Below are 27,178 nucleotides of genomic sequence, written 5' to 3'. Positions count from 1 at the left end.
ATAATCCCCAAGTGTAGGGAATCATCGTAGCAATTTCCAAAGGTGGAAGTGATAAGTATGGAGTGCCGAACCCACAAGGAGCTAAAGGTAAAATCAATATTCTCTCAAGCCCTATCTGCCACCGATACGACTCTACGTACACCGAACGTTTGCTTCCAACTAGCAACGAGAAATAAAACTATGTTGTGGGTATGAAGAGGATAACTTTGCATGGTATCGGAGAGATAAAATATAAAATTAGGTGTTGTTATCATAAAGTTAGAATATACTACTAAATATTATAAATAGCAAGTGTGGAATAATGGTGGATCGGTGTGCGGAATTGTCCTAGGCAATTGTTAACAAGACCGGTGATCACTATTGCAGTTTCATATGAGGGAGAGGCATAAGCTAACATACTTTCTCTACTTGGATCATATGCACTTATGATTGGAACTCTAGCACGCATCCGCAACTACTAAAGATCATTAAGGTAAAACCCAACCATAGCATTAAAGCATCAAGTCCTCTTTATTCCCATACGCAACAATCCCTCTTACTCGGGTTTGTGTTTCAGTCACTCACCAACCCACTATAAGCGAATCATGAACGTATTGCAACACCCTACAGCGGGAATCCCTCACGCTTGCGCAACATGGAGGGCACAATAGGACAGCACCAAAATAAAACATACAACTCATACCAATCTATATCATCAATCAACCCAAAGACAAAGGATATCTACTCAAAACATCATAAGATGGCAACACATCATTGGATCATAATATGTGGCATAAAGCACCATGTTCAAGTAGGGATTACAGCGGGGTGCGGGAGAGTGGACCGCGTAAAAGATATGAGGATGGTGGTGATGATGGTGATGTTGATGAAGACGATCACCGTGGCAATGATTCCCCTCCCGATGGCACTCTGGCGCCCCCGGAAGAGAGGAGGAGAGGTTCTCCTCCTTATGCTTCCTCCTGCATGGCCTCCACCTTCTGGTCTTTGGCCTTCATGGTGATGATGGCCCCTCCGGGATACTCCTCCATGGCCACCAGTGATGATGGCCCCCTCTGGCAGGGTGCCAGAGAGGGCCTAGATTGACTTCTCATGGCTATAGAGGCTTGCGGCGGCGGAACTTCCGATCTAGGTTTCTTTCTGAAAGTTTGGGTATATATAGAAGAGTTTTGCGTTGATTTCACGTCAGGGGGTCTCCGGGCTGTCCATTAGGCAGGGGGCGCGCCCTAGGGGGGTGGGCGCGCCCCCACCCTCGTGGGCAGCCCGGGACTCTTCTGGCCTGCTTCTGGTACTCCGTCGTCTTCTTTGGTCCAAAAATGATCTCCGTCAAGTGGCACTTCAATTGGACTCCGTTTAGTTTTCCTTTTCTGCGATACTCTAAAACAAGGAGAAAACAAAAACTGGCACTGGGCTCTAGGTTAATAGGTTAGTCCCAAAAATCATATAAAATATCATATAAATGCATATAAAACATCCTAGAAGGATAATATCATAGCATGAATACTTCATAAATTATAGATACGTTGGAGACGTATCATCGGTCAAACCGCATAACAACATACGTTGTTCCCTTTGTCATCGGTATGTTACTTGCCCGAGATTCGATCGTCGGTATCATCATACCTAGTTCAATCTCGTTACTGGCAAGTGTCTTTACTCATTCCATAATGCATCATCCCGCAACTAACTCATTAGTCACATTGCTTGCAAGGCTTATAGTGATGTGCATTACCGAGAGGGCCCAGAGATACCTCTCCGATACATGGGGTGACAAATCCTAATCTTGATCTATGCCAACCCAACAAACACCTTCGGAGACACCTGTAGAGCATCTTTATAATCACCCAGTTACGTTGTGACGTTTGATAGCACACAAGGTGTTCCTTCGGTATTCGGGAGTTGCATAATCTCATAGTCAGAGGAACATGTATAAGTCATGAAGAAAGCAATAGCAATAAAACTAAACGATCATTATGCTAAGCTAACGGATGGGTCTTGTCCATCACATCATTCTCTAATGATGTGATCCTGTTCATCAAATGACAACACATGTCTATGGTCAGGAAACATAACCATCTTTGATCAACGAGCTAGTCAAGTAGAGGCATACTAGGGACACTCTGTTTTGTCTATGTATTCACCCATGTACTAAGTTTCCGGTTAATCCAATTCTAGCATGAATAATAAACATTTATCATGATATAAGGAAATATAAATAAGAACTTTATTATTGCCTCTAGGGCATATTTCCTTCATTTAATTGCTACTATTTCAAATTGTACCGGATTTGAATTTGAATTTGAATGTATGCTATAGCTTTATTCATATCCATCAGATTCAAACAACCAATGCATTATTCGATTCATAGGTACATATGTTCAAGAATTACATAAGAACCAAATAAAGAATGATGTACCACAGTTGTATACTTGTACTATTAAAGACGGTAAAGAAAGAGGCGTAATACATTCTGGTTGCTGAACAAGGTGAAGCAGAATACCCATATTGTGCCCTCCTCCATGGAGAAGGCACACACGACTCTAGTCCAACTCCTTGTGATGGCCGACCGCCCATCCTTCACGGTCTTCATGAAAACATCTAGATAATCATCGTTGTCTGGTAGAAATACTTTAACCTTTGCATTGCCACCAATCATGTAGTTTGAGAGGTAACCTTGAGTAAACTGTTTTGGGAACCACTACAAAGGAAAAAAGATTCAGACATTTTCATCTAACACAACTCATTATGGGCAGTAAAAAGAAGGCTGCAGATTTCTTACTTACCATCCTGCAGTTCGCTGTTGTCTTGGATAAAGTGTAAACAAATAGTTTAATGCCATCTTTTGACCCATTTTACTAACAATCTTTATCAGCTTACTTGATGTTGGTTCATCGATATCTCATTTCCCCATACGCAGAAAGGGTCGAAGCGCGGATCTTTACCAATGACATATGTACCTAAAAGCACCAAGTTAATATTAGAAGCTAAACAACAATTGCACAATGATGTAGTACTACACTCTTTTATAATATCTTATAACATCCAATATACTCACATATGAGATGAATTAACATCGTATATTATGGGCCGGAAGGAGCTTATTGCATTCTTACAAATTATCGGCTGATTAACTGCTGCTGTATCCATGGGTTAGAGTTAGTTTGAGCTAGTTCGGGCTCAAATAGCCCTAAAGTATATCCAAACATGAGGGCTAGTTTGATCTAGTTGCATCTAACCCACCCAAAAAAACTATCCAACCCAAGAGGTGCTAATTGGAGCTAGTTCTCCTAGTGCATTTATTGTCAATTTAACCCTGTCATCCAAACACCTCTTTGGATGGAGTTAGTTCAGGGTTAGTCATGATCTAGAAACTAACTCTAACCTCTATCTAAGTTGAGTATCCAAAGAGGGTTGTGTTGTTGTTGTTGCTGCTACTTTTCTACGTATATCTAGACATCATCAGAACATTAAGGTAACACTCTTCCTTGTTGCTACGTAGCCCAGGATTGCATATTTAGACATTAAGTATAGTGCATGTTGCTATGTAGCCTCAGATATATTACATATGGCCCTAGTTAACCTAACGATAAATGGGTTATAGATATATTCAGTTAGAAGTCTGATTCACCGATTAGTCCCTTATCAGCCCTCGGCCTATATGGTACCAGCTACTGATATCCTAAATAGTGAGTATATATAAGCCATGGGATGAAACAACCTCGATGGAAAACAACAGTCGTTCCCAAAATTGTCCTGTGTAGGTACATTGAGAGGCATGTTAAGCACAATAGGCTAAATATCAACCAAAATTATCCATGGCAGACAAAATAATCTCCAAAAGATAGCTTCAGTGTGCAGGTTTAAGCACACTAGTAAAGCAAAACAAGTGGAAAGGTGTGTTAACTGCAACAGGCCTAACATTTAACAACAAGCAAACATAGTCATTCAAACTGGTGTTGTGCCGGTCTAAGTACACTGGTTATTGTTAAATAAAAATGGAAAGGCGTGTTAACTACAAGATGCAGCAACCAAATGTAGTCATTCATAGTGGTATTGTTGAAACTGGTACTCACGAAATTGAACTACATAGTTCATACTTGCACATATAGAACATCACGTTGTAAATAACTGGAATAAAAAAAGGCATACTACGAACAACCAAAGATAGCATTTGAAACTAGACATATGCTAACTACAAACAACCGAACAATCAAAAAACTTTAAAAGAGGCATATGCTAGCTATGACAGGCTTAACAACAAGCAAATATATGCATTCCTATCGGTATGTTTAAAACTGGATTGATAAAATGTACCGCACAGTAAATAATTGCACATGTAGAGCATCACATTGTGAACAACAGAAATAAACAAGGCATACTGCCAACAACCAAATATAGCAATTAAAACTGGACATATTCTCACTACACTACAAAAGGGACTCGACAAAACAAATCATGGGTTCCCCCTGTGAAGAGGCATGACAAAACAAATCATGGGTTTCCTCACTTGTCACTGATGGGCTCGTTCCCGTGGGAAGAGCACGGACCCTGGATGCGCTCCATGTTGTCGTAGATGGGCTCCTTCCCCTTGGAAGAGCACGGCTGTAGGGTGCCCTCCCTGATGTCGCAGGCGGGCTCTTTCCCCTTGGAAGAGCAGATGGGATCTTTCCCCTTGGAAGAGCCGGAGAGGGTGCCCTCCTCGTGGTCACCGTCGATGAGGTCTGACTTGGAAGTTGTGGATCCCAAGCCAGCGTCGCAGAACGTGTCCTTCAGAAATGACAAAAAGGGGCTCGATGGTGATGTAGGATGGCAAATTCTTGACAGCGAGCCAGAGGAGATCAGCGGCGGGGCCATGGATGAGATCGACGGCGGTTGAACCCGAGGGGTTGGGGGTGGGCCACTTAACCTGTGACATAGCCCGCCTCAGGCCGTCGCTGTCGATGACCTCGATGTCGTACCCAGCGTCCGCGACATACTCGCATACTCTAGCCCGCTGATTAAGTGCCTGCGGCCAGTAATGGTCGTCAGCTTCCTCGGCGACGTCTGGCGAAGAGACCGCGATACACCTCTTTTGGGTCGGTTGCTCCTCGAGCTCCACGGGAAGCGTAGCCGGGCTTAGGCTGTGATACGTCTCCGACCTATCTACTTTTCCTAACGCTTTTCTTCTTGTTTTGGACTCTAATTTGCATGATTTGAATGAAACTAACCCCGGGCTGATGCAGTTTTCAGCAGAACTACCATGGTGTTGTTTTTGTGCAGAAATAAAAGTTCTCGGAATGAAACAAAACTTTGCGAGGATTTTTTATATCAATAAAGAGAATTTATGGAGCCAAGAGCCACCGGAGGGGGGCACCTGGGTGGGCACAACCCACCAGGGCGCGCCTGCCCTCCCAAGCGCGCCCAGGTGGGTTGTCCCCACCTGGTGGCCTCGCAGACCCTGAAACCGTCGCTATAAAATCCTATTTTTCCAGAAAAAATCAGGGAGAAAGAATTATCGTGATCCACGAGACGGAGCCCCCGTCACCTCCTGTTCTTCATCGGGAGGCCAGATCTGGAGTCCGTTTGGGGCTCCGAAGAGGAGGATCTTCGTTCTTCATCTCACCAACCCTTCTCCATCGCCAATTCCGTGATGCTCCCCACCGGGAGTGAGTAGTTCCTTCGTAGGCTCGCTGGTCGGTGAGGAGTTGGATGAGATTCATCATGTAATCGAGTTAGTTTTGTTAGGGCTTGATCCCTGGTATCCATTATGTCCTTAGATTGATGTTGCTATGACTTTGCCATACTTAATGCTTGTCACTTTGGGCCCGGGTGCCATGAATTCAGATCTGAACCATTTATGTTATCACCATTATATCCATGTTCTAGATTCGATCTTGCAAGTTATTGTCACCTACTACGTGTTATGATCCGGCAACCCCGAAGTGACAATAGTCGGGACCACTCCCGGTGATGACCGTAGTTTGAGGAGTTCATGTATTCACCGTGTGTTAATGCTTTGTTCCAATTCTCTATTAAAAGGAGGCCTTAATATCCCTTAGTTTCCAATATGGACCCCGCTACCACGGGCGGGTAGGACAAAAGATGCCATGCAAGCACGTATGACTATTTACGGAATACACGCCTACATTATATTTATGAACTGGAGCTAGTGTCGTATCGCCCTAGATTATGACTGTCACATGATGAATATCATCCAACAAATTACCGATCTAATGCCTATGAATTTATCTTATATTGTTTTTGCTAAGTTACTACTGCTGCTATTACTATTGCACTTGCTACAAAATTACTGCTACCACTGTTACCGTTACCATCGCTGCTGCTACTATTATCAAAACTATCATATTACTTTGCTACTGATCACGTTGCTGCAGATAATTAATCTCCAGGTGTGGTTAAATTGACAACTCAGCTGCTAATACCTTCAAATATTCTTTGGCTCCCCTTGTGTCGAATCTATAAATTTGGGTTGAATACTCTACCCTCAAGAACTGTTGCGATCCCCTATACTTGTGAGTTATCAAGACCTTTTTCTGGCGCCATTGCCGGGGAGCATAGCTATATTTGTTGAGTCACTTGGGATTATTATCAATTTATCACTATGAAGAATCTGAAGGATGCTAAGACTAAGATTTATCCCTCTAAGACGAGGGGAGCTAAGGAACTGCCATCCAGTGATCAACAACGGGTTTAGCATCAGGTTCCATATTAATTTTGTGCTGACATAGAGTGGAACTAATGCCCTTTAAATCATCAAGAGTATATCCAATAGCAGCTCGGTGCTTCCTTAGAACTTTCAATAATCTTTCTTCTTCATGTTCTGAAAGGTTAACACTAATAATAACTGGATATATCTTCTTTTCATCAAGATAAGCATATTTCAAAGTGTCTGGCAATTGTTTTAATTCAAACACAGGATCGCCTTTAGGTGGAGGAGGACCTCCTTGAGTTTCAATAGGCAAGTTGTGTTTAAGAAAAGGACGTTGTTCAAAGAAAATCTTATCTATTTCACTTCTTTCATGCATATGTAAATCATTTTCATGGTCTAACAAATATTTTTCTAGTGGATCAGTTGGAGGCACAACAATAGAAGCAAGACTAACTAATTCATCTTTACTAGGCAATTCTTTTTCATGAAGCTTTCTACTAAACTTGGAAAAATTAAACTCATGAGACTCATCACCAAAACTAACACCGACAGTTTGTTTCTCACAGTCTATTCTAGCATTAACGGTGTTCAAGAAAGGTCCACCAAAGATTATGGGGCAAAAGTCATCTTGTGGGGAACCAAGAACAAGAAAATCAGTAGGGTATTTTATTTTCCCACACAAGACTTCAACATCTCTAACAATTCCAATTGGTGATATAGTGTCTCTATTAGCAAGTTTAATAGTAACATCTATGTCTTCTATCTCTGCGGGTGCTATGTCATTCATAATTTCTTAATATAAGGAATAAGGAATAGCACTCACACTAGCACCTATGTCACATAAACCATGATATATAACAGTGATCTCCTATTTTAACTGAGAAAATGGGCATGCCAACAACAGGTCTATGTTTATCCTTTTTACCAGGTTTGGCAATTCTAGCAGCTTCTTCACAGAAGTAAATAACATGACCATCTACATTTTCTTCCAAGAGATCTTTAACCATAGCAATATTAGGTTCCACTTTAATTTGTTCATCAGGTTTAGGTGTTCTAATGTAACTCTTGTTGACCACAGTTGAAACTTTAGCATGTTCCTTTATTCTAACAAGGAAAGGTGGTTTCTCAATATAAGCAGAAGGAACAGCTGGAGCAACATTGTAAAGTACAGTTTCTTCTTTAACTGGTACTGGTTCTTTGATTTCTTCTTTAATAGGTGGGTGATATTTAAACCACTTCTCTTTAGGGAGGTCAACATGAGTAGCAAATGATTCACAGAAGGAAGCTACTATCTCAGAGTCAAGTCCATATTTAGTGCTAAACTTTTGAAAAGCAGCGGTATTCATAAAAGATTTAACACAATCATACTTAAGCTTAATACCTGAATCTTTACCTTCGTCGAGTTCCCAATCTTCAGAGTTGCGTTTAATTCTTTCCAAAAGATCCCACCGGAATTCAGTAGTCTTCTTCATAAAAGAACCAGCACAAGAAGTATCAAGCATGGTTTGATCATTACGAGAAAGCCGGGCATAAAAATTCTGGATAATAATTTCTCTTGAGAGCTCATGATTGGGGCATGAATATAACATTTAATTAAGCCTCCCCCAAGCTAGAGCGATACTTTCTCCTTCACGAGGCCAAAAATTATATATATAATTCCGATCACGATGAACTAGATGCATAGGATATTTTTTTTGGTGGAACTCCAATTTCAAACGATTCCAATTCCAAGATCCAATATGATCGCATAGCCTATACCATGCCAATGCTTTTCCCTTCAAAGATAAAGGGAAAACCTTTTTCATAACTTCATCCCCGGGTAAACTTGCAAGCTTGAACAATCCACAAATTTGTTCTACATATATTAAGTGCATATCAGGATGTTCCGTTCCATCTCCTGCATAAGTATTAGCTAGCAGTTGTTCTATCATACCTGAAGGAATTTCATATCCATACTTTTAGTAGGTGCAGTAGGTTGAGGGGTAGCTAATTGTGGTTTCGGTCGAGGTGAAGATACCCTGAACAAACCCCTCAAAGGATTGTTTTCCATAGTAACAAGTGACAATAAATTTCAGCACACTATATAAATGTTTCCTTACCAAATTCCACTTACCAAAGGCGCTTCACCCCCGGCAATGGCGCCAGAAAATAGCCTTGATGACCCATAAGTATAGGGGATAAATTGTAGCTATTTTTGATAAGTAAGAGTGTCGAACCAACGAGGAGCAGAAGGAAATGACAAGTAGTTTTTAGTAAGGTAATGTCTGCAAGTGCTGAAATTGTAAGTAACTGAGTAGTTTGATATTAAGATAATTTGTAACGGGCAAGTAACGATAGTAGTAACAAAAGTGTAGCAAGATAGCCCAATCCTTTGGAGGCAAAGGACAGGCCAAAACGATCTCTTATGATAAGCAAAGCGTTCTTGAGGGTACACGGGATTTTCATCTAGTCACTTTCATCATGTTGGTTTAATTCGTGTTAGGTACTTTGATAATTCGATATGTAGGTGGACCGGTGCTTAGGTGCTGTTCTTACTTGAACAAGCCTCCTACTTATGAGTAATGATAACCCACAAGTATAGGGGATCAATTGTAGCCTCTTTCGATAAGTAAGAGTGTCGAACCCAACGAGGAGCTAAAGGTAGAACAAATATTCCCTCAAGTTCTATCGACCACCGATACAACTCTACGCACGCTTAACGTTCGCTTTACCTAAAACAAGTATGAAACTAAAAGTACTTTGTAGGTGTTGTTGGATAGGTTTGCAAGATAATAAAGAGCACATAAATAAAATCTAGGGGCTGTTTAGATAAAGACACAATAAAGTTAGTATAGCGAGTGTGGAAAAGTGGTGGTAGGAGTTGCGAAATTGTCCCTAAGCAATTGACTACTTTACTGGACCGATAGCAAGTTCTATGTGGGAGAGGCCACTGCTAGCATGTCATCCCTGACTTGGAATTCTATGCACTTATGATTGGAACTATTAGCAAGCATCCGCAACTACTAACGTTCATTAAGGTAAAACCCAACCATAACATTAAGATATATTGGTCCCCCTTCAATCCCGTATGCATCCATTTCTATGCTAGGTTGAAGCTTCTGTCACTCTTGCCCTCCAATACATAGTTCTATCAACATACAACTAACCATATGGTGTGATCCACGTGCGTGCTCATACGATGGGCACCAAAGTACAGCAACATAACCACAAGCAAATTAAACCAATCATAGCAATTCACCAATTACCGATAGGACAACAAAAATCTACTCAGACATCATAGGATGGCAACACATCATTGGATAATAATATGAAGCATAAAGCACCATGTTCAAGTAGAGGGTACAACAGGTTGCGGGAGAGTGGACTGTTGTAGATAGATGGGGGAAGGTGATGAAGATGTTGGTGAAGATGACGGAGGTGTTGGTGTAGATTGCGGTGACGATGATGGCCCCGGCGGCGTTCTGGCTCCATCGAAAGAGAGGGGGAGAGGGCCCCCCTTCTTCTTCTTCTTCCTTGACCTTCTCCCTAGATGGGAGAAGGGTTTCCCCTCTGGTCCTTGGCTTCCATGGCATGGGAGGGGCGAGAGCCCCTCCGAGATTGGATTTGTCTCTCTATCTCCCTCTGTTTCTGCGTTCATTGATTCTGCCCTTTCACCATTTCTTATATCCCCGGAGATCCGTAACTCCGATTGGGCTGAAATTTGAACATGATTTTTATTCGGATATTGGCTTTCTTGCTGCGAAAGAAAGGCACCAACCGCTTTACAGGGTGGCCACGAGGGCCTAAGGCGCGCCTGACCCCCTGGGACGCGCCCCTCACCCTCGTGGGCCCCTCGGGCACCGTCTCGCGTTGATTCTTCTTCCCAAAAATCACATATATTCCAAAAAAAATCTTCGTCAGTTTTTATCCCGTTTGGACTCCGTTTGATATGGATTTTCTGTGAAACAAAAAACATGCAACAAACAGGAGCTGGCACTGGATCAATATGTTAGTCCCGAAAGTTGTATAAAAAGTTGCCAAAAGTATGTAAAAGTTGTAGAATATTGGCATGGAACAATAAAAAATTGTAGATACGACGGAGACGTATCAAGTAACCCTCCTGCAAGCATCCGCAACTACGAGAAAAGAATTAAGAATAAATTCTAACCATAGCATTAAACTTTTGGATCCAATCGGTCCCTTACGGAATAGCACATAAACTGGGGTTTAAGCTTCTGTCACTCTCGCAACCCATCATCTAATTGTAACTCCGCAGTGCATTCCCTTAGGCCCAAATATGGTGAAGTGTCATGTAGTCAACATTCACATGACACCACTAAGGGAATCACAACGTTCAAGCATACTAATAAAGCAATCATGTCTTTTCAAAATAACATGGCCAAAGAAAGTTATCCCTACAAAATCATATGGTCTCGCTATGCTCCATCTTCACCACACAAAATATTCAAATCATGCACAACCCCGATGACAAGCCAAGCAATTGTTTCATACTTTTGACATTCTCAAACCTTTTCAACTTTCACGCAATACATGAGCGTGAGCCATGGACATAGCACTATAGGTGGAATAGAATATGATGGTGGAGGTTGTGTGGAGAAGACAAAAAGGAGAAAGTCTCACATCGACGCGGCAAATCAACGGGCTATGGAGATGCCCATCAATTGATGTCAATGTGAGGAGTAGGGATTACCATGTAACGGATGCACTAGAGCTATAAGTGTATGAAATCTCAAACTGAAACTATGTGGGTGTGCATCCAACTTGCTTGCTCATGAAGACCTAGGCCATTTGAGGAAGCCCATCGTTGGAATATACAAGCCAAGTTCTATAATGAAAATTCCCACTAGTATATGAAAGTGATAACTCAAGAGACTCTCTATATGAAGAACATGGCGCTACTCTGAAGCACAAGTGTGGTAAAAGGATAGTAACATTGTCCCTTCTCTCTTTTCTCTCATTTTCTCTCTCTCTCTCTCTCTCTCTCTCTCTCTCTTTTAGGCTTCTTTGGCCTCTCTCTCTTTTGCGGGGGGGGGGGGGGGGGGGTTCTTTGGCCACTTTTATTTTGATAACCTCACATGGGACAATGTTCTAATAATGATGATCATCACACTTTTATTTACTTACAACTCAATATTACAACTCAATACTAGAACAAAGATATGACTCTATATGAATGCCTCCGGCGGTGTACCGGGATGTGCAATGATCTAGCGTAGCAATGACATAAAAAAACAGACAAGCCATGAAAACATCATGCTAGCTATCTTACGATCATGCAAAGCAATATGACAATAAATGCAAGTCATGTATATGATGATGATGGAAGTTGCATGGCAATATATCTCAGAATGGCTATGGAAATGCCATAATAGGTAGGTATGGTGGCTGTTTTAAGGAAGATATAAGGAGGCTTATGTGTAATAGAGCGCATCGTATCACGGGGTTTGGATGCACCGGCAAAGTTTGCACCAACTCTCGAGGTGAGAAAGGGCAATGCACGGTACCGAAGAGGCTAGCAATGATGGAAGGGTGAGAGTGCATATAATCCATGGACTCAACATTAGTCATAAAGAACTCACATACTTATTGCAAAAATCTATTAGTCATTGAAACAAAGTACTACACGCATGCTCCTAGGGGGATAGATTGGTATGAAAAGACCATCGCTCGTCCCCGACCGCCACTCATAAGGAAGACAATCAATAAAACCTCATGCTCCAACTTCGTTACATAACGGTTCACCATACGTGCATGCTAGGGGAATCACAAACTTCAACACAAGTATTTCTACAATCCATGACTACCCACTAGCATGACTCTAATATCACCATCTTTATATCACAATACTATTGCAAGGAATCAAACATATCATATTCAGTGATCTACAAGTTCTATGTAGGATTTTATGACTAACCTTGTGAATGACCAATTCCTGTCAACTCTCTAAGTAGATATAAGTGAAGCAAGAGAGTTTAATTCTTTCTACAAAATATATGCCCATGCTCTAACAAATATAAGTGAAGCAAAAGAGCATTCTAAAAATGGCGGTTTTCCATGTGAAGAGAAACAGGCAATCCAAACTTCAAATGATATAAGTGAAGCACATGAAGCATTCTATAAAGCCATACTCAAAAGATATAAGTAAAGTGCAAAGAGCATTCTATAAATCAACCATGGACTATCTCATACCAGCATGGTGCATCAAAGAAAAGTGAAATCTAAATGCAAAAGACGCTCCAAGATTTGCACATATCACATGAACGAAACAAAACCGAAAACATACCGATACTTGTTGAAGAAAGATGGGATGCCTTCCGGGGCATCCCCAAGCTTAGATGCTTGAGTCTCCTTGAATATTTACTTGGGGTGCCTTGGGCATCCCCAAGCTTGAGCTCTTGCCTCTCCTCCTTATCCTCATATCGAGACATCCTCGATCTTCGAACACTTCATCCACACAAAACTCAACAGAAAGCTCGGTAATATCCGTTAGTATAATAAAGCAAATCACTACTCTAAGTACTGTTGAAAACCAATTCATATTTTGTTTTTGAATTATAGATAATGTAATATAACTTTTCCATGGCTTAATCCACTGATATAAATTGATAGTTTCATCAAAACAAGCAAACTATGCATCAAAAACAGAATCTGTCTTAAACAGGACAGTCTGTAGTAATCTGAACATTCAGCATACTTATGGTACTCCAAAAATTCTTAAAAAATTAGGAAAAATAAAAAAATTGTATAGAAAGACAGTGCAAAAAGTTTCAGAACCGTTTGACGTTCCAGTAAAAAATGTAAAATCGCGCACTACAGCCAAAGTTTCTGTTTTGCACCGCACAAACCAACAAGCAATGTAAACATCCTAAAGGCGAATCTTGGCACATTATTTTTGTTTTTAAACTTTATAAAGGCACACAACATAAATAAATTACTCTCTAAAACTTACGGGTTGTCTCCCTGGCAGCGCTTTCTTTAAAGCCATTAAGCTAGGCATATAGTGCTCAAGTAATGGATCCACCCAGATCCCAAGGTATATCAAAGCCAATTTTAATTAACAATGATTTGTGATTTATTAGTGAGCACAAAGTAACATATATCATGCAACAATGAAGTCTAACTCTCTTCCTATGCATCGGCATGTCATAAAAGAACAATTCATGCACACATAGTAAAGGCCAATGCATAGTATAAACAGTTTCTTGCAATTTTATCATATTGGAAACATGGAGAGGCAGAGATGTAGTTCCCCTCTCATAATAATTGCAAGTAGGAGCAGCAAACACATGCATATTATATCTATCAAAATCATCATGTGTAGTAGTGAAACGCAACCCATCAATATAATCCTTAATAAGGGCAAACTTCTCTGATATAGTGTAGTCGGGAGAATTCAAAAAGATAATAGGACTATCATGCGTGGGTGCAATAGCAACAATTTCATGTTTAACATAAGGAACTATAGCAAGTTCATCTCCATAAGCATAATTCATATTGGCATCTTGGCCACAAGCATAGCAAGCATCATCAAAAAGGGATATTTCAAAAGAATCAACGGGATCATAACAATCATCATAGCAATCATCCTTCGGTAAGCACGAAGGGACATTAAATAATGTATGAGTTGGAGAGTTACACTCATTAGAAGGTGGGAACGGGTAGCTAATCCGATCTTCCTCCTTTTGTTCTTCGCTCTCCTCATCGTCTTTTCCATCCAATGAGCTCACAGTTTCATCAATTTCTTCTTCCATAGACTCCTGCAAAATATTAGCCTCTTCTCGGACAGCGGAGACTTTCTCAATAAATTCATCAATGTCATAATTGTATTTATAATTCTCATAGCAATATTTAAGGATAGCTACATTTTCAGGTCTATAAACTGAATCATCAAAATCTTCAAACTCTTTAAACAAAGATTCAATTTCACAAGCACCCTTAAAAGCAACAAATTCTTCTATTCGTTCCACATCATAGTAATCATATATACCATTAGCATAAGAAGCTAATGTTTCATTATCATTAAAATTTCATGAAAAGGGAAGGTGTGGAGCCTTCATCCTAGAGCAACAAGTATAATCATATCTCAAGCATAGATGCCGAGCATACCAATGCAACATATAAATTTGATCCCATAATAGTTTCCCTTTTTGAGTCAAGCGATAATCCCTAAAGTATTCACGTTGATCCAACGTGTCTCCCATTACATAATTGAATGGGGTTTTCTCAGGATTATTAAAGTAGTGCATAATATCTTTCACATAATGAGCATCGAGGGTTTTAGGAGGTTCCCCATCTCCATGAGTAGCAAGTAAACCTAATTTTTTGGTATTTCGTGTTCCATATCCATAACTAAAGATAGAGAACAACTTAGAACCGAAAATAAAAACTACTTAGTGATAAAGCGAACAAGCACACACGAGACTATTCACCCCACGCTATAACTCCCCGGCAACGGCGCCAGAAAAAGGTCTTGATAACCCACAAGTATAGAGGATCAATTGTAGCCTCTTTCGATAAGTAAGAGTGTCGAACCCAACGAGGAGCTAAAGGTAGAACAAATATTCCCTCAAGTTCTATCGACCACCGATACAACCCTACGCACGCTTAACGTTCACTTTACCTAAAACAAGTATGAAACTAAAAGTACTTTGTAGGTGTTGTTGGATAGGTTTGCAAGATAATAAAGAGCATGTAAATAAAATCTAGGGGCTGTTTAGATAAAGACACAATAAAGTTAGTATAGAGAGTGTGGAAAAGTGGTGGTAGGAGTTGCGAAATTGTCCCTAAGCAATTGACTACTTTACTAGACCGATAGCAAGTTTTATGTGGGAGAGGCCACTGCTAGCATGTCATCCCTGACTTGGAATTCTATGCACTTATGATTGGAACTATTAGCAAGCATCCGCAACTACTAACGTTCATTAAGGTAAAACCCAACCATAGCATTAAAATTTATTGGTCCCCCTTCAATCCCGTATGCATCAATTTCTATGCTAGGTTGAAGCTTCTGTCACTCTTGCCCTCCAATACATAGTCCTATCAACATACAACTAACCCTACGGTGTGATCCACGCGCACGCTCATATGATGGGCACCAAAGGACAGCAACATAACCACAAGCAAATTAAACCAATCATAGCAATTCACCAATTACCGATAGGACAACGAAAATCTACTCAGACATCATAGGATGGCAACACATCATTGGATAATAATATGAAGCATAAAGCACCATGTTCAAGTAGAGGGTACAGCGGGTTGCGGGAGAGTGGACCGTTGTAGATAGATGGGGGAAGGTGATTAAGATGTTGGTGAAGATGACGGAGGTGTTGGTGTAGATTGCAGTGACGATGATGGCCCCGACGGCGTTCCGGCGCCACCGGAAGAGAGGGGGAGAGGCCCCCCTTCTTCTTCTTCCTTGACCTTCTCCCTACATGGGAGAAGGGTTTCCCCTCTGGTCCTTGGCTTCCATGGCATGGGAGGGGCGAGAGCCCCTCCGAGATTGGATATGTCTCTCTGTCTCGCTCTGTTTCGGCCTCCCTAATTCTGCCCTTTCACCGTTTCTTATATTCCCGGAGATCCGTAACTCCGATTGGGCTGAAATTTGAACACATTTTTTATTCGGATATTGGCTTTCTTGCGGCGAAATAAAGGCACCAACCGCCTTACAAGGTGGCCACGAGGGCCCAGGGTGCGCCTGACCCCCTGGGGCGCGCCCCTCACCCTCGTGGGCCCCTCGGGCATCGTCTCGCGTTGATTCTTCTCCCCAAAAATCACATATATTCCAAAAAAATTGTTAGTTTTTATCCCATTTGGACTCCGTTTGATATGGATTTTCTGCGAAACAAAAAACATGCAACAAACAGGAACTGGCACTGGGCACTGGATCAATATGTTAGTCCCAAAAATAGTATAAAAAGTTGCCAAAAATATGTAAAAGTTGTAGAATATTGGCATGGAACAATAAAAAATTATAGATACGACGGAGACGTATCAAGTAACCCTCCCGGAAGCATCCGCAACTACGAGAAAAGAATTAAGAATAAATTCTAACCATAGCATTAAACTTTTGGATCCAATCGGCCCCTTACGGAATAGCATATAAACTGGGGTTTAAGCTTTGGTCACTCTCACAACCCATCATCTAATTGTAAATCCACAGTGCATTCCCTTAGGCCCAAATATGGTGAAGTGTCATGTAGTCAACGTTCACATGACACCACTAAGGGAATCACAACATACATATTATCAAAATATCGAACACATATCAAGTTCACATCATTACTTGCAACATGATTTCTCCCATGACCTCAAGAACAAAAGTAACTACTCAAAAATGATAATCATGGTCAAGATCAGAGGGGTATTAAATAGCATATTGGATCTGAAAATATAATCTTCCACCAAATAAACCATATAGTAATCAACTGTAAGATGTAATCAACAGTACTAGTCACCCACAAGCACCAATCTATAGTTCCGGTAACAAGATTGAACACAAGAGATGAACTAGGGTTTGAGATGAGATGGTGCTGTTGAAGATGTTGATGGAGATAGCCCTCCCCAAGATAGGAGAGTTGGTGGTGATGATGATGACGATGATTTCCCCTTCCGGGAGGGAAGTTCCCCCAGCGGAATCGCTCCGCCGGAGGGCAAAAGTGCTCCTGCCCAAGTTCCGCCTCGAGACGGGGGTGCTCCATCCCGAAAGTCCTCTCCTTATTTTTTCTAGGTCAAAATGACCTATATACCAGAAGATGGGCACCGGAGGTGGGCCTGGGTGAGCACAACCCACCAGGGCGCGCCTGGGCTCCCTGGCGTGCCCAGGTGGGTTGTGCCCACCTAGTGGGCCCCCTCTGGTAGTTATTTGCTCCAATATTCATCATATATTTGATAAAAAATCTTCGTGAAGTTTCAGCTTGTTTGGAGTTGTGCAGAATAGGTGGCCTCACGTAGCTTTTCCAGGTCCAAATTTCCAGCTGCCGGAATTCTCCCTCTTTGTGTATACCTTGCATATTATGAGAGAAAAGGCATTACAATTACTCCAAAAAGCATTATTATGGATAAAAACATCATAAATAACAGTAAGGAAACATGATGCAAAATGGACGTATTAGTACCTTGCTTGATGACGATGATGTGCCACTTGGTGAATTTCTTAATGAACAAATTGCTAGAGTAATACAACATGATGTTGTTGAATCTGATGATGAGCTTTAAACTGAAACTCCTGAAACACCTACTAGAACTAGCCTTCCTAGATATGAATTGCCTAAGGTACCGGAAGGTTATGTAATGAATGAGGAGACAACTAGAGATATTCTTGCTTGTAAGGATAGAGATGATCTAGAGAAATTATTATGCAACTATAAAGAAAAATCTCTGAATGCTAGAATGCAATATGATCCTAAGTTTGATACCTCACCTATCTTTATTGATGATAAGGATTATGAATTCTCTGTCGACCCAGAGTTAATTACTTTGGTTGAATCTGATCCTTTCCATGGTTATGAAACTGAAACAGTTGTGGCACATCTTACTAAGTTGAATGACATAGCCACCCTTTTTACTCATGATGAGAAGACTCGCTATTACTTTATTCTCAAATTATTTCCGTTCTCATTAAAGGGTGATGCTAAAGCTTGGTACAATACTCTTGCACCTGGTTGTGTGTGTAGTCCCCAGGATATGATCTATTACTTCTTTGAAAAATATTTTCCTGCTCATAAGAAACAAGCTGCTTTACAGGAAATATTTAACTTTGTGCAAATTAAAGAAGAGAGTCTCCCACAAGCTTGGGGGAGGCTTTGCCAGTTACTCAATGTTGTGCCTAATCATCCTCTTAAGAAAAACGAAATACTTGATATCTTCTATAATGGACTAATCGATGCTTCTAGGGACTTCCTAGATAGTTGTGCTGGTTGTGTTTTCAGGGAACGAACTGTTGGACAAGCTGAAGAATTATTGAATAATAAATTGAAAAATTATGATGATTGGACTATTCCTGAACCACCGCCTAAACCCACTACGAAGAAGAGGGGTATATTATATCTCAGTCCTGAAGATATGCAAGAGGCAAAGAAATCTATGAAGGAAAAATGATGTGCCTGAATACAAACATGGATGTGCCTGAATACAAGTTTGTGGTCCATGGAAATGTTAGCTGGAAAGAATTGCTGAGTCGAACAAAACATTTGAAGTTCACAAATGTGAAACTTAAGCATTTGATAAAATCTTGGCATTGTTTCTTTGTACAGGCCAATTTTCTTCGGTGTGATGACTAGCTAGAGTCGAGGACGACTTCTTTTCAAGAGAGGGAGGATGATAAGGACATGAAAACCATTCAACCCTTAGAGTCGAGGACGACTCCTTTTCAAGAGGGGGAGGATGATGAGGACATCCCGGCCATGGATACCACACCAACAATCATCAACGGTCCAATCACAAGAAGTCACACAATGCAAATACATGATCAGGTGAACGCTAACTTAAGTTTATCATTTGACCTTGAAAACATGGTTGTGCCTTCACCTCCTTTGTTGTTGGTTGAACTCGGGTGCAATATCGAAGAAGGCCAAACACATTTCAGTCCGTCAAAAACAATGTTTTATGGCGAAGAAACAAAGTTAGGAGTTCATGAAGAAATGAGTTGTCTGCTGAAGAAACATTGTTCCGATTCTGACAAAACACTGTTTTGCACGAGTTTGATTTCCAAAGCTAGTTTGATTTCGCACCTATCTAGGGGGGTTGTCCCTATTATAAATAGGCTAGCTCTTCCCTTCGTGAGGGACTTTTGCCATTTCTATCAAAGACCAAAGACATAGGCTCCTCCTGAGATTGGAGAGCTCTTGTTATCCTTATTCTTGTGATTCCTTGAGAAATTGCTCCTAATTCGTGCTCCACGACTAGATCGTGTTGTGTGGATTAGAGTTCGTGGTTTCCCTTGCGGATTGCACCTATCCCGTGCTCCACGACTTGAGTGTGGTTGTGTGGGGTAGTATTGCGGGTTGTGGATCGGCGAATGTTCGGATTGCAAGCTTCGGTGAGCATCCTCCTCGTCGGGTCATGATCTCTTATTTTCCATTTTCCGGCTGCTTGCAGCTAGTTATCACCATCCATTTATCGATCCTACGCCGTGAAGATCGGACCTCCCCTTGTACTACCTCTTCTTCGAAGACGGGGTCACATCATCTGGTATCAGAGCAAGGTTTACACGGTAGGATATGTATATTTGTTGCTAGATCTATCCTTTTTAGTTTGGTTTTCCCCGTCCTAGAGTCCAAAGCCAAAATATCCACAAAAAATCCAACCCTTTGTTGTTGAGATCTAGTTGTTTGCTTTCCTCTTTGTGTTTGCACCAAGTTCTATCCAAAGTTGCTGCTGTTTTTCGTTGAGTCTTGTTGTTGGATCTATTGTGTTGCAAAAAAAGAGCAAAGAAAAAGAGAGAGAGAGAAAAAGAGTGGAAAAAGAGCAAAAAAAAGAGAGAAGAGAAAGTGTTGAGAAACTGTGCAATCATATTCAGTTTGGTGATAAATTTCAGAAGTTGAAGTGGCAAGTGTTGCAGCTCAAACGTGGTGCAAGGATCTACAAATTTTTCTTGTTCATTTGGTTTGCATCGATTGGATCTCAGCACTAGCCCTCCCTTTTTTTACCCCACCCAGATCCACCTAGAAACCGTCAGCTTCCTTCCTTTCATTCGCCCGTCCACTCCTGATTTGCTACTTCCGCACAGCCGCCAGGGAATCATTAGAATTTGGGTAAGCAAGAAGGTGAGTTGAGTGTTTTCCACACATATATATATTTTTTGTTTCGACCACTTGTTTTCGAGGACTAACATGGCACGCTCCAACTCGGGTGCACATGGAGGAAATATTATGGAAGATGAGTTCCCAAAGACTCGAGCTGCACTTGGTGATGTAATTGAAGAAAGTATAGCTGCAGCTTTGCAACAGATGTTTGGAGGACGTCTTCCTATTGCGGGCAATGGGGATCAACACCAACACAACCTCACTGCCTCACTAGTCACCAACAATCGCTGTTGTCGTGGCAACGAAGATCGCCACAATGGTCATGGGAGAGCTGCAGGTGGCCGTGTTCATGGTACTGATACGTCTCCAACGTATCTATAATTTTTTATTGTTCCATGCTATTATATTATATGTTTTGGATGTTTAATGGACTTTATTATACACTTTATTATTATTATTGGGACTAACCTACTAACCCAAGGCCCAGTGCAAATTGCTGTTTTTTTTGCCTATTTCAGCGTTTCGTAGAAAAGGAATATCAAACGGAATCCAAACGGAATGAAACCTTCGGGAGAGTGATTTTTGGAACAAACGTGATCCAGAGGACTTAGAGTAGACGTCAAGAAAGAAATGAGGAGGCCACGAGGCAGGGAGGCACTCCTGCCCCCCTGGGCGCGCCCCCACCCTCGTGGGCCCCTCACAGCTCCACCGACCTACTTCTTCCTCCTATATATACCCATATACCCCAAAAACGTCCAGGAGCACCACAAAACCATATTTCCACCTCCGCAACCTTCTGTACCCGTGAGAAACCATCTTGGAGCCTTTTCCGGTGCTCCGCCGGAGGGGGAATCGATCACGAAGGGCTTCTACATCAACACCATAGCCTCTCCGATGATGTGTGAGTAGTTTACCTCAGACCTTCGAGTCCATAGTTATTAGCTAGATGGCTTCTTCTCTCTCTTTGGATCTCAATACAAAGTTCTCCTTGATCTTCTTGGAGATCTATTCGATGTAACTCTTTTTGCGGTGTGTTTGTCGAGATCCGATGAATTGTGGGTTTATGATCAAGATTATCTATGAACAATATTTGAATCTCCTCTGAATTCTTTTATGTATGATTTGTTATCTTTGCAAGTCTCTTCGAATTATCGGTTTGGTTTGGCCTACTAGATTGATCTTTCTTGCAATGGGAGAAGTGCTTAGCTTTGGGTTCAATCTTGCGGTGTCCTTTCCCAATGAAAGTAGGCGCAGCAAGGCACGTATTGTATTGTTGCCATCGAGGATAAAAAGATGGGGTTTATATCATATTGCTTGAGTTTATCCCTCTACATAATCTTGCCTAATGCGTTACTCTATTCTTATGAACTTAATACTCTAGATGCATGTTGGATAGCGGTCGATGTGTGGAGTAATAGTAGTAGATGCAGAATCGTTTCGGTCTACTTGTCGCGGACGTGATGCCTATATACATGATCATGCCTAGATATTCTCATAACTATGCACTTTTCTATCAATTGCTCGACAGTAATTTGTTCACCCACCGTAATACTTATGCTATCTTGAGAGAAGCCACTAGTGAAACCTATGGCCCCCGGGTCTATTTTCCATCATATTAATCTCCCGTCAACTAGCTATTTCTGTCACCTTTTATTTTGCAATCTTTACTTTTAATCTTTATCATAAAAATACCAAAAATATTATCTTATCATCTCTATCAGATCTCACTTTTTCAAGTGGCCGTGAAGGGATTGACAACCCCTTTATTGTGTTGGTTGCAAGGTTCTTATTTGTTTTTGTAGGTACGAGGGACTTGCGTGTGGCCTCCAACTGGATTGATACCTTGGTTCTCAAAAACTGAGGGAAATACTTACGCTACTTTGCTGCATGACCCTTTCCTCTTCAAGGGAAAACCAACGCATGCTCAAGGGGTAGCAAGAAGGATTTCTGGCGCCGTTCCCGGGGAGTCTACGCACAAGTCAAGACAAACCAAGTACCCATCACAAACTCTTATCCCTCGCATTACATTATTTGCCATTTGCCTCTCGTTTTCCTCTCCCCCACTTCACCTTTGCCGTTTTATTCACCCTCTTTCTCCATTCGTCCCTCTTTGCTTGCTTCGTTTTGCCTGTTCGCCCTAATGTCCCTGCCTAAAAACGTTGATCCTTACCTTAAAAGTTTGGAAGAAATTGAAATCAACGTCAGAAGCTTTATACTTTGCAATTTGAGCATAATAATTTCTTTAGAAACAAGCTTAAAGAAGAAGAAAAAGATTTATGGAGTACATGAATAAAGAGCTTGATGATATGTCTAAGGAGTTTTATGGCTTGAGATCTCAATTTGCTCATCTTGAAAAATTAATAGCCAAAATTTCGGATAAGCAGGCCACCTTAGTCAATAAGATGGCCGCTAAACCGGAAGATCTAGAAGGTAATAAGGATGAAGAGTGATTGATGTGTCTCCTATTAAATCTTTGTTTTGCAATATGAATCTTGATAATGATGGGACTGGAGATGAGTCAACTTTAGTTAAAAGGCGTCCCAATGATTCAGAGTTTTTAGATCTTGATGCAAAAATTGGTAAAAGTGGGATTGAAGAGGTCAAAACTTTACATAGCAATGAACCCACTATTTTGGATTTCAAGGAATTTAATTATGATAATTGTTCTTTAATAGATTGTATTTCCTTGTTGCAATCCGTGCTAAATTCTCCGCATGCTTATAGTCAAAATAAGGCTTTTACCAAACATATCGTTGATGCTTTAATACAATCGTATGAAGAAAAGCTTGAATTAGAAGTTTCTATCCCTAGAAAACTTTATGATGAGTGGGTACCTACTATTAAAATTAAAATTAAAGATCATGAATGCTATGCTTTGTGTGATTTGGGTGCTAGTATTTCCACGATTCCAAAAACTTTGTGTGATGTGTTAGGTTTTCGTGAATTTGATGATTGTTCTTTAAACTTGCACCTTGCGGATTCCACCATTAAGAAAACTATGGGAATAATTAATGATGTTCTTATTGTTTCAAATAGGAATTATGTGCCCGTAGATTTCATTGTTCTTGATATAGATTGCAATCCTTCATGTCCTATTATTCTTGGTAGACCTTTCCTTAGAACGATTGGTGCAATTATTGATATGAAAGAAGGGAATATTAGATTCCAATTTATGTTAAGGAAAGGCATGGAACACTTTCCTAGAAAGAAAATTAAATTACCTTATGAATCTATTATGAGAGCCACTTATGGATTGCATGCCAAAGATGATAATACCTAGATCTATCCTTGCCTTTATGCCTAGCTAGGGGAGTTAAACGACAACGCTTGTTGGGAGGCAACCCAATTTTATTTTTGTTTCTTGCTTTTTGTTTATGTTTAGTAATAAATAATTCGTCTAGCCTCTGTTTAGATGTGTTTTCATGTTTTAATTAGTGTTTGTGCCAAGTAGAACCTTTGGGAAGACTTGGGTGAAGTCTTTTTGATCTCGCTGTAAAAAACAAAAACTTTAACGCTCACGAGATTAGCTACAAATCTTTACTGGAGAGTGCTATTTAGTTGATTCTTCTTGCAGATGATTAATACAAAAATTCCTCACGTCCAGAAATTTATTTCAGATTTTTTTGGAGTTCCACAAGTATATGTTTGATACAGATTACTACAGACTGTTCTGTTTTTGACAGATTCTGTTTTTCGTGTGTTGTTTGCTTATTTTGATGAATCTATGGCTAGTATCGGAGGTTCTGAACCATAGAGAAGTTGGAATACAGTAGGTTTAACACCAATATAAATAAAGAATGAGTTCATTACAGTACCTTAAGGTGGTGGTTTGTTTTCTTTCGCTAACGGAGCTCATGAGATTTTCTGTTAAGTTTTGTGTTGTGAAGTATTCAAGTTTTTGGGTAAAGATTTGATGGATTATGGAACAAGGAGTGGCAAGGGCCTAAGCTTGGGGATTCCTATGGCACCCCAAGGTAAAATCCAAGGACAACCAAAAACCTAAACTGGGGATGCCCCGGAAGGCATCCCCTCTTTTGTCTTCGTCCATCGGTAACTTTACTTGATGCTATATTTTTATTCACCACATGATATGTGTTTTGCTTGGAGCGTCTTGTATGATTTGAGTCTTTGGTTTTAGTTCACCACAATCATCCTTGCTGTACACACCTTTTGGGAGAGACACACACTAATCGGAATTTATTAGAATACTCTATGTGCTTCACTTATATCTTTTGAGCTAAATAATTTTGCTCTAGTGCTTCACTTATATCTTTTAGAGCACGGTGGTGGTTTTATTTTATAGAAATTATTGATCTCTCATGCTTCACTTATATTATTTTTAGAGTCCTTTAGAACAGCATGGTAATTTTCTTTGGCTATAAAATTAGTCCTAATATGATAGGCATCCAAGATGGATATAATAAAAACTTTCATATAAGTGCATTGAATACTAAGAGAAGTTTGATACTTGATGATTGTTTTGAGATATGGAGATAGTGATATTAAAGTTGTGCTAGTTGAGTAGTTGTGAATTTGAGAAATACATGTGTTGAAGTTTGCAAGTCCCATAGCATGCACGTATGGTAAACGTTGTGTAACAAATTTGAAACATGAGGTGTTCTTTGATTGTCATCCTTATGAGTGGCGCTCGGGGACGAGCGATGGTCTTTACCTACCAGTCTATCCCCCTAGGAGCATGCGCGTAGTGCTTGGTTTTTGATGACTTGTAGATTTTTGCAATAAGTATGTGAGTTCTTTATGACTAATGTTGAGTCCATGGATTATACGCACTCTCACCCTTCCATCGTTGCTAGCCTCTTCGGTACCGTGCATTGCCCTTTCTCACCTTGAGAGTTGGTGCAAACTTCGCCGGTACATCCAAACCCCGTCATACGATACGCTCTATCACACATAAACCTCCTTATATCTTCCTCAAAACAGCCACCATACCTACCTATTATGGCATTTCCATAGCCATTCCGAGATATATTGCCATGTAACTTTCCACCGTTCCATTTATTATGACACGCTTAATCATTGTCATATTGCCTTGCATGATCATGTAGTTGACATCGTATTTGTGGCAAAGCCACCATGCACATTATTTCATACATGTCACTCTTGATTCATTGCCCATCCCGGTACACCGCCGGAGGCATTCATATAGAGTCATATTTTGTTCTAGTATCGAGTTGTAATCATTGAGTTGTAAATAAATAGAAGTGTGATGATCATCATTAATAGAGCATTGTCCTCCCCCAAAAAAGAGAAAGGCCAAAAAATGGGAAAGGCCCAAATAAAAGAAAAAAGGGACAATTGTACTATCCTTTTTCCACACTTGTGCTTCAAAGTAGCACCATGATATTTATGATAGAGAGTCTCTTGTTTTGTCACTTTCATATAGTAGTGGGAATTTTTCATTATAGAACTTGGCTTGTATATTCCAACAACGGGCTTCCTCAAATGCCCTAGGTCTTCGTGAGCAAGCAAGTTGGATGCACACCCACTTAGTTTCTTTTGTTGAGCTTTCATACATTTATAGCTCTAGTGCGTCCGTTGCATGGCAATCCCTACTCCTTGCATTGACATCAATTGATGGGAATCTCCCTAGCCCGTTGATTAGCCGCATCAATGTGATACTTTCTCTTTTTCTGTCTTCTCCACATAACCCCCATCATTATATTCTATTCCACCCATAGTGCTATATCCATGGCTCACGCTCATGTATTGCGTGAAAGTTGAAAAATGTTTGAGATTACTAAAGTATGAAACAATTGCTTGGCTTGTCATTGGGGTTGTGCATGATGAGAGCATTCTTGTGTGACAAAATGGAGCATGACCAAACTATATGACTTTGTAGGGATGAACTTTCTTTGGCCATGTTATTTTGAGAAGACTTGATTGCTTAGTTAGTATGCTTGAAGTATTATTATTTTTATGTCAATATTAAACTTTTATCTTGAATCTTTCGGATCTGAACATTCATGCCACAATAAAGAAAATTACATTGAAGAATATGCTAGGTAGCATTCCACATCAAAAATTCTGTTTTTATCATTTACCTACTCGAGGACGAGCAGGAATTAAGTTTGGGGATGCTTGATACGTCTCCAACATATCTATAATTTTTGATTGTTCCATGCTATTATATTATCTGTTTTGGATGTTTAATGGGCTTTATTATACAATTTATTATTATTTTTGGGACTAACCTACTAACCCAAGGCCAAGTGCAAATTGCTTTTTTTAGCCTATTTCAGTGTTTCGCAGAAAAGGAATATCAAACGAAATCCAAACGGAATGAAACCTTCGGGAGAGTGATTTTTGGAACAAATGTGATCCAGAGGACTTGGAAAGGACGTCAAGAAAGAAACGAGGAGGCCACGAGGCAGGGAGGCGCGCCCCCACCCTTGTGGGCCCCTTGCAGCTCCATCGACCTACTTCTTCCTCCTATATATACCCATATACCCCGAAAACATCTAGGAGCACCACGAAACCCTATTTCCACCGCCGCAACCTTCTGTACCCGTGAGATCCCATCTTGCGGCCTTTTCCGGTGCTCTGCGGGAGGGGGAATCGATCACGGAGGGCTTCTACATCAACACCATAGCCTCTCCGATGATGTGTGAGTAGTTTACCTCAGACCTTCGGGTCCATAGTTATTAGCTAGATGGCTTCTTCTCTCTCTTTGGATCTCAATACAAAGTTCTCCTCGATCTCCTTGGAGATCTATTTGATGTAACTCTTTTTGCGGTGTGTTTTTCGAGATCCGATGAATTGTGGGTTT

Source organism: Aegilops tauschii, chromosome 2 (assembly GCF_002575655.3).
Source record: "Aegilops tauschii subsp. strangulata cultivar AL8/78 chromosome 2, Aet v6.0, whole genome shotgun sequence".
Taxonomy (NCBI): Eukaryota; Viridiplantae; Streptophyta; class Magnoliopsida; order Poales; family Poaceae; genus Aegilops; species Aegilops tauschii.
This window is presented reverse-complemented; position numbering follows the sequence as displayed.